Here is an 8,979-nt window from a genome sequence, read left to right as displayed (position 1 = left end):
AGTTTACTATTAGTCTCTGTGGCCTGTTTGGCCCCTGAGCTATGATTGGCCCTGTGGCCCAAATGTCTGTGTTTTGATTGGTCTAGGAGCAATTTCAAACTTTGGTGGGGATTCACAAAGGGCCATAAACCCCCCCCTCCTCACATGGTCAACATGCTTCAGCATTTTTCTAATAGATCAAACCAAAAGAAAACTCAATTAAACAGTGGATCAAAATACCTTTTTCAGCATATCAGTTTGTGAGGATAAATTCAGGAAACAAACAATCTTACAATTGAATCACAATAAATGTAATATATATATATTTTGCCCACAAACAGTTTTGTAATACTCAAGATAATCTTAGGAATACAATGATGGATGGTACTCTGTCAGAAAGAGATCAAGAGTCATGTTATTATTTAAACCCAATTAAATCACTTAAAAGATAATACATGGTTAAACCACTGATAACCAAATAAAGCTAAATTATCAAATGCTAGTTAAACCTTGTTGATTCAGACTTGAATGTGTAGGAGAATTTAATCAGGACACATCCAAACACATATACCATATACCAGACACATATACCATTATCTAGTAAACATTCTATAAAACACCTTTTTTATATAGTCAATATATATGTATTTTAAGCAAAATCTTCTCAGTGAGAAATTCCTCTTCTTCTGCTGTGTTTAGATAAGCGGCTGTCGTCGGAATTTACGACCGTGGGGGAAGTTGGTGAAGTTGGTGTTGGGAATGTAATTTCCAAGCTAAGGGCATTCATTTTAACTTCATGAATCTTATTTCTAAGTGGTTGCAGAAAGCACAAACCCCTAAATTGGTATAATATATTTGGTGAATTTACAATTTCCAAGGCATTCATTAAGTTTTGAACCCTCTCTCAAGTCCCGTAGTCCCGTCCTTGTCCTGGTGATTGTGCTGTTGGCAAAACCACAATTGTGCACAGTTCCAGATGTTTAAACATTAACGGTCCTAAATCCAGATTTACGACTGACAGCGTCTGAAGGAATGTCAAAAAAAGAATTTAAAAATGTTTACCCTGACTTGCATTTAGGGTTCTCGAGCGAGGCTGAGTGAAGAAATAGTCAGGAAATGTCATTTTGAAATTTAAGGCTGTTTGAAAAAGATAACTCCAAGGCTTTTAGAGTGTTCTGGGGGTTGAAGTTCCTTATAGACCATAAAGTGGGGGTAGTGTGTGTGTGTGTGTGTGTGTGTGTGTGTGTGTGTCCAAGCGATGCAGGAATCCTCTGTCTAATCCACTACATTCCCCCCCCATCGATCGATGGGCCACTGGACGTTGGGTCATCGGTCGATGTCAACGTGGATTTCTGTAGACAGAGCATGTTAGGGTACATCTTTCATGCAATTGGTGTCTTGTTGGTCATGCTTTCTTAAGACAATCTACTACAAGGTCGCTGACAGAGTTTTTGGTCTAATGGATATACAATTTCTCTGATGATCAGTTTTTTTTTTTTGTTGTAGCTATTGGCTTTTGGTTCTGAATAGAATAGTTAATTTAATGTGATAGTGTGGCAACAAGCATATGAAAGGGTCACAAATAGTTTGCTAGCTATTTGTTCCTTTATAACTTTATCAAGACAACCTACCCATAAGGTATGCTTCAATAATTAGCCACTACTTAGTCAACAATTGAGAACAATATAGCGGAGCAAACGTAGTCAGAAGGGAAACAAAATATGTTTTGGGCACCTGAAGAGAAGAGAAAAAAAAAAATTGGCACCCCCCCTTCTCCATGTATTTATTATACTGCTATGCTAATGGTTTGAAATGGTGATTCAAACACTAGGTTTAACAAAATATCCAATTTGTTGTGAGTTATGCTACTTGGATAGGTGAGTTCCAGACAGTGAATGTGTGGTACGTTCTCAATTTAACAATTGCGTCAGGTCAGAATATGGTGGACAATGAACACTCAGTGTGTCTAGGTATTTAGCCCCGTATTATGATTTAACCTAGGGCATTATTGGTCCCGACTTGTCCCATGGGGCTTTTGCATAGTTTAATTGGGTTACAGTGAACTTGTTTGAGAATCGGTTTAATAAAACACTGACGATGCGGGATTTGGTTCCAGATGCGAGGCAGTTTGTCTGCCCCTGCATGAGGACCAAACCAATGAGACCTGAGCTCGCGAATTGTTTTGCCAGTGCTGTGCTGGGACCTCACCAGTAGCTTGTCAGCAGTGTAGCACAATGGTTGGTATCCAAGCGTGCTTTTTCCCAGTTTTGGGTGTTTCCGCAGTTCTCCGCTAGAACGGTGAGATATACCAACACCTGAGAAAGTGTGGTTCAGCGAAAAAGTTGTGGCCTGAGCCGTTTCAATAGGGTCTGGGGGACGTCCCCTCCATCTGGCAAATGCACCTGCCACAGTGATGCGATGTTTGTTCCTTCGAACAAATTTCATGAGTCTTTCGACCCAATCCATTTGTGGAATTGGCCATATACCACACAGATCTTCTGAAGATTGGGGATGAAAACACACTAGCCTTTTTCCAACAAGTGGCAGATATGTCAATTGTGGGAATGCTTGGTGTGTTTCCCCCATCATTTTGTGGTCCACCCATGGGTGATCGAGGGCCTGGGCCAGGCTCTCCCCCCCATGGCGCTGAGGCACCACGAATGAAGATGAAGCGTGTGTATCTGGGGCATAAACAAACAGGCCCTTGAGCATCCTGAAAGACGCACAGTAAGTGGCAAGTGGATCAAGTTGAAATGCCAGTGTTCTGAAAAAAGTGTTGCCACATGCACCAATTGTCATGTTAACTTTCCATTTGATCTGAGCATTCCGAAAAGCACATCCATCTGTGTAGATGGTGGGAATGTTTTTACATTCATAAGAATCCAAGGGACTGTGTTTGTCTGGAACCACTGGTGCAGGAACAAGAAGAGAACAATCCTTTTGGTGCACGAACAGAGGATCACAGTTAGTCCGTGGCAAGGAACCTGCAGGTGGTCTGTGAACAGCTGACTTGTCAGCCCATGGAACAAAGATTTCACCGTTGACCGTTGTGTTAAGAGTGAATGACTTTCCAGCTTTTGGGTTGTACTCATCTACAGCCATAGAGGGAGTCAATGCCCATGAACAGGTGTTTTGTTTTAGAGTCATGCTAGGGGACTCTGAAGATGGTGGTTTCAGAATCCTGACTGTGAGCTTCTCATTGATTCCCGTGGAATTTGAAGGTTCAATGAGCTTGTGTGGCTCAATGTTGCTAGCAACATGATAGCATTGAACTCTATCCTGTGCCTTAGGACAGGGCAGGGGTTCGCAAACCTGTGCCCAGATTCTACGATGCTGAAAGTCAATCAATGGTTTGAACCGGTCAAGGAGGTCTTTGCCAAAGAGCAATGGGACGTTCTCCAATGGAGAAATGTGAATTGGATGGGTGAGGCTCATTGGACCGATGGCAACGTGCACCAGGGCTGCAGAATGCAGAGTGATACCAGTGTGCGAATATGGTTGAAGGTGAAGAGCACACTTTTTCAGAGGTATCTCTTTGTTGTTTCGGCGGGCTGTCGCCCTCACCTGGTCAAAAAGTGAATTTGACATTAAAGAAATGTCTGACCCCGTGTCCAAAAGAGCTTCATACCCGAACACATCTTCCAGCCAGGTGGCTAGGTAGAATTTTGGTGTTGAACCTTTCTCGGTTAAGAAACCCAAGAATTGTTTAGGTGGTGGATCCTCCAGGCTGAGGAAAGAAGCTTCCTCAGTGTGGTTGTTTTCAGCGTCTGGCTGTACAACCAAGGCTGCATTGGAGTGGATGGATTTCGCACCCCCCCAAGCAGGTTGATCTGGAGCATGGACAATTGGCAAGAATTCAGATTCAGCATTGTCCTGCTTGCGTATTTCGTTACGAAATTGTCTGAGCAGACTGCCGTCTTTAGTGCTCAGGTTAGTTGAATATGTCTCATGCTTGTGCCCTTTAGGTGGACACCAACGTTTGTGGTGCTTTGGGCTCTTTCTCCTGAGCGGAGATTGAAGTTTGCTGGAGCTCTGTGCTCGAGCATGGTGCTGTGAGTGTTTGCCATTCCAACTGCGTTTTATCCTACCTTTCCTTCGATAGGAGGGCTTTTGGTCACTTTGCTTGGCCCAATGTAGGGACGAGCGACGCCAAGAGTGGAACACTCTCTGGTTTTTGTGGTTTAACTGGGTCTTAGGTGGCATTGGAGCCTTGTGTGCCCCTTTTTGCTTGACGTGGGAGGACTGCTCATTAATTATCAGGACGTCATTTGACTCTGATTTTTTATTAATGTTTTGTTGGAACTTAGCAAATCCTCTGAGAGCCAAATCACGCAGCTGCCGGCTTGTTAGCGTACGAGGGCAGGCTGCGACTCCAAAAGAGCGACTGGTGGAGGGATGGAGGTTTCTCACGAACAATGTTTTGAAAACTTCCTCTTCCTCCATTCCAGGCTCATTTCTATAGCCGAAATAAGCTAGCCTGAGGCGGTGATAGTACTGTAGGGGTGTTTCCTGGCGTCTCTGCTTAATTGCAAGAGCTGCAGCAAGGCCGGTTTGAACAAGGTGGTTGGAGAACTCATTCTCCAAAGCCTTGCAAAGAGCAGGATAATCTCTCTTAACCTGGGGTGGTTGGCGCTCAATGAAACGTCCAACTTCCCGACTAGAGGACACCTTAATGAGGTAGATTTTATCATTTACCGTGGCCTTGGGGAAACGGCGTAAGAAGAAGTCAATGTCGCGAAGATACTGGTGGACATCATTAGAACCGTCCGGTTCTGGTTCAAAGCGTGGGATGTTACGCGCAATTTTGTCCAAATCTCTATCAGAGGGTGCTTGAGGTTGCACAGAGGTCCCATGTGGCTGGGAACGCTGAGTGAACCTTGGTTCTACTGGCGCTTCAGCACCTTTAAGGGAGACTAGAGGGATTGTATTTGTGGATGGTTGTTGCTTAGGATCCGGAACCCCAGGGGTTCCTGATTTACCAGCTGGATTGATGGGGGAGTCTCCCTCCATCATCAGCTCAAATGTTAACTCTGTTTGGTCTCGAGTTAATTTGACTGCATTGTTAGCATGTGCTAATTCAGTTTGTAGCTCAACCTGTCTTGCAATAGCATGTTTTAGTTTTTCCTGTGACTGAGCTGCAAGTTGGGTAGCTATGTTGGCTTCCTTTTGAAGCAGCTGCACTTCGGTTTTGAGGTCTCTTTGGTTAATTTCAGACTGTACAGTTTTGTTCTCTAGGTCTGCAACTCTATCATTTAAAGTCACAATCTCTGCTTGGAGATTTTGAATGGTTTTGGAGGAAGCAGCAAGTTGATCCTGTGACAACAGCAGTTTTTTCCACAGTATTAGGGAAATCGGATCCACTTGTTGCTTGCCCTCAAGGATTTTAGATACACACTCATTGAGGCTTTTGGCAATTAGTGCATGGAGACCCCCACTGTCCATTTGTTGGACTGGGATGGTAAGTCCTGGGGGTAGACCAGCTGTAAGCTCTAAAAGAGCTTTTTCGGTGGCACACATTTTGATTTACGTAAAGCCCGTGGAATCAAACAATTTTGATGACAAACAAGTTTATTTTATGTTCGAGTCAATTAGCATTGTGCCTTTCCTAAGAAGAAAATCTGTTAAAAGTGGGCGACCTAAGGTTACAATTAGTAGATTAATTTTAAAAGAATAGTTAGATTTGTTGTCAGTGATGCTAGTGAACAGTTTAATAACTGTAGGGCACTATACACAATGTCTAAATCTAAATATGGGTATAGTTATTAACTATGTACAGGATGGGAGAATTTAACTATGTATTAAGCACAGGTGTGCTGGGTATATGGTTGAGTAACTGATAACTGGATAAGTTTTTTTTTTTTTTTTTTTTTTTTTTTTTTTATGGTTAATCAATTAATTAATTTCAATTAGTTATTAATAATTGATCTTAATCGATCAATAATTAATCTTGATTTATTTGAAGATGGTTGAATTAAATTGAAAATAATTAATTAACAAAAATTTAATTAACTTTACTTAATCAAATTGATTAAAATGACCAGTTAATTATTTTATGTTGTGATTAGTTACTCAATGGAGATAGCTATTTAGCTTGGTTCAATGTAACATAAAGAGTAATGTTTGAGAGAGCAGACCTGAAACTTTAAATTAAATTTGATTAAATGAATGCAGTTATTTGTTTACTTATTTACAAACCATTTAACCCAACCACAATGCAAATTCCCTTTATTAACTTAACAAAAAGTTTGTTTGAAATTGGCACCCTCTGGCGACAGAAACTCTAAATGCACTCTACAGGATGATAGCAATTACACAAATACAACACCAGGTGGCGACACAGCTATATGGCTAAGTGGCTCCCTCTGGTGGTCAAACAAATGAAATGCACCTTTCTGCACTGTATGCAGTTAACCAAATCAAACACCAGATGGCGATGTGGCAGTGTACCCCCCCTAGTGGTGAGGGGTAGTAAAACACCCTTTGAGTTTGAGTGTAAATAGTCAGGCTGTCCACCAGATGGTGGCAGAGGCCGACTGGTGGGAGTGGTCACGCCCACTGATGATGCCACGTTAAGGACCGCCCCTTGGGTCTGGGACCTGGTCAGCAGATTTGACTGACTCAGTCGACTGTGAATAGCAGAGGAGAAGGACACGGCTGTCCGAAAGTTTAACACAGCAGCAACACACTTCACAAGATGAGCAAAGAGGATTTACATCCTGGCGTGGTTAGTTTAATCACGCACACAATAAACTTCCTGCCACTCAGGGTGGTGTTACGTAAAAGTTAGCTACTCTTTTACGCACGTGGAAGTGTCCAGTACTGCAGGATTTTACGGATTTCGCGCAAAAACCGGCAGTTTTAACTGGAGCGCGGAGTCCATGAGCCGGAGATCCGCGACTCAGACCTGCGCGAAGGCCTTATCAGATCAACACTGGCAAAATATGTCTATTTTACCGGAAACAGTTCGAACTTTATGTAAGTACACACGTATATACACGTATATACACGTATATACACCCGGGTTTAAGGTTACCCACACACGGCGGTGTGTCAACCAAGCTTATTTTACAAATAAGCGTAATGTTTTCAAGAGCGCTCGCATACCACACACACAACTGTACACGTTATACAGACACACAGGGGACCGTGCGCGCGACGCGCACACACAGCGGGGGACTGGCCAGTCCTGAATTGTAAACAAAAACACGTGTAGCACATGTGCGTGTGTTTCTAACACGCTGGGTTTATGCAGTTAACTCCAGCTAGGCCAGCTAGCCAGCAGCTAACGCATTTAATAATGAAAACAAAATACACTTTATTCTGCAACTTACAGCGCTATTTTCTGGAACTGGTTATGAAATGTGTATATATTCTGGTCTCGCGGCGGAGAACCAATAAGAATATAATCCTGCCCCACGTTGGGCGCCAATTATGTAGCGGCTCAGTGGTTTAATACCTGGTGCTAATTGAGATGTTGAAATATTTTTAATTGGGCGCCAGTTATTAAATTAATTTAATTAGATTAATTAATTAATTAATTAATTAATCAAATTAATTAATAACACAAGACATCTCAGGGTGTGGTTTCTACAGGTGACAGAAATTTTCATAACCAAGTTATCCAGAAAAACACACTGAAATGACAGGTTTTGTAAAATAAAAGTATTTATTAAATCACACAGATATGAGTAAATAATTCATTAAAAAGTCATAAATGTAGCCATTAGCTATCAAATCATAGTGTAGAATGATAAATGAGAAATAAAAGAACAAACACGTTATAATGCTGATATGAAAGGAATAAAGATTAATATAACTATTAAGTGAGTATTTCTAAATAAGGGTCTAAGGCATTTTAAGTCTACGAAACCAATTCTTATTTCCAACCAAGCCACTCAAAATGAGTCATCTATACTAAAGACGCTCTATTAAAGACCCGACCAAACCATGACCAACAGACACCATCTGCCGAAAGATTAAACCCAGCTCTGCCTTACTCTGAGTTGTTGAAGTGGGCCTTGGTGACGTCCGCCTGGGTTGGTCGTCTGCTGCTTCACCCCGAAAAAGGATCACGTGAGCCTGTCTGCAGGGTGGGTGGACTTCCTGTGTCAGCACGGAGCCCCATTAGAACCCACAGGGAAATCCCTTCGCTCTCAGGTGGCTTGCTGGTGGCCTCCGGACCGCAGATTTCTGGGTTGGATCTGGCGGATCTCTTTTTCAGCTGTACTTTAGCTAAACTTAGATGGAATAATGCTTGGCTTCGTAGATTGTAAAATAACCTTAGATATTTTAACTAGGATAGCTAATATTAATATACTTGAAGATTAAATGCACTAGTCTAAGAAAACTAACTTAAGATGACTAAACTAACAGTCTATCCTTCCTCCATCTCTGGGCTCCCTAACCTCTCTCCTCTAACTGTTTTCCTCAACTCATCTTCTCCAACTCCTTCTCCCACTCCTTCTCTAACTGCTTCTCCTCCAACTGCTCTGACCTGAACTGGAAACTCTAAACTGGAAAACTCCAACTGGCAACTCTAAACTGCAACTGTGTCTGCCCAGTTTACTATTAGTCTCTGTGGCCTGTTTGGCCCCTGAGCTATGATTGGCCCTGTGGCCCAAATGTCTGTGTTTTGATTGGTCTAGGAGCAATTTCAAACTTTGGTGGGGATTCACAAAGGGCCATAAACCCCCCCCTCCTCACATGGTCAACATGCTTCAGCATTTTTCTAATAGATCAAACCAAAAGAAAACTCAATTAAACAGTGGATCAAAATACCTTTTTCAGCATATCAGTTTGTGAGGATAAATTCAGGAAACAAACAATCTTACAATTGAATCACAATAAATGTAATATATATATATTTTGCCCACAAACAGTTTTGTAATACTCAAGATAATCTTAGGAATACAATGATGGATGGTACTCTGTCAGAAAGAGATCAAGAGTCATGTTATTATTTAAACCCAATTAAATCACTTAAAAGATAATACATGGTTA

The sequence above is a fragment of the Astyanax mexicanus genome, chromosome 16 (genome assembly GCF_023375975.1).
Source record: "Astyanax mexicanus isolate ESR-SI-001 chromosome 16, AstMex3_surface, whole genome shotgun sequence".
NCBI classification, from domain to species: Eukaryota; Metazoa; Chordata; class Actinopteri; order Characiformes; family Acestrorhamphidae; genus Astyanax; species Astyanax mexicanus.
The sequence above is the reverse complement of the archived record's forward strand: the minus strand, read 5'-3'. Positions refer to the sequence as shown.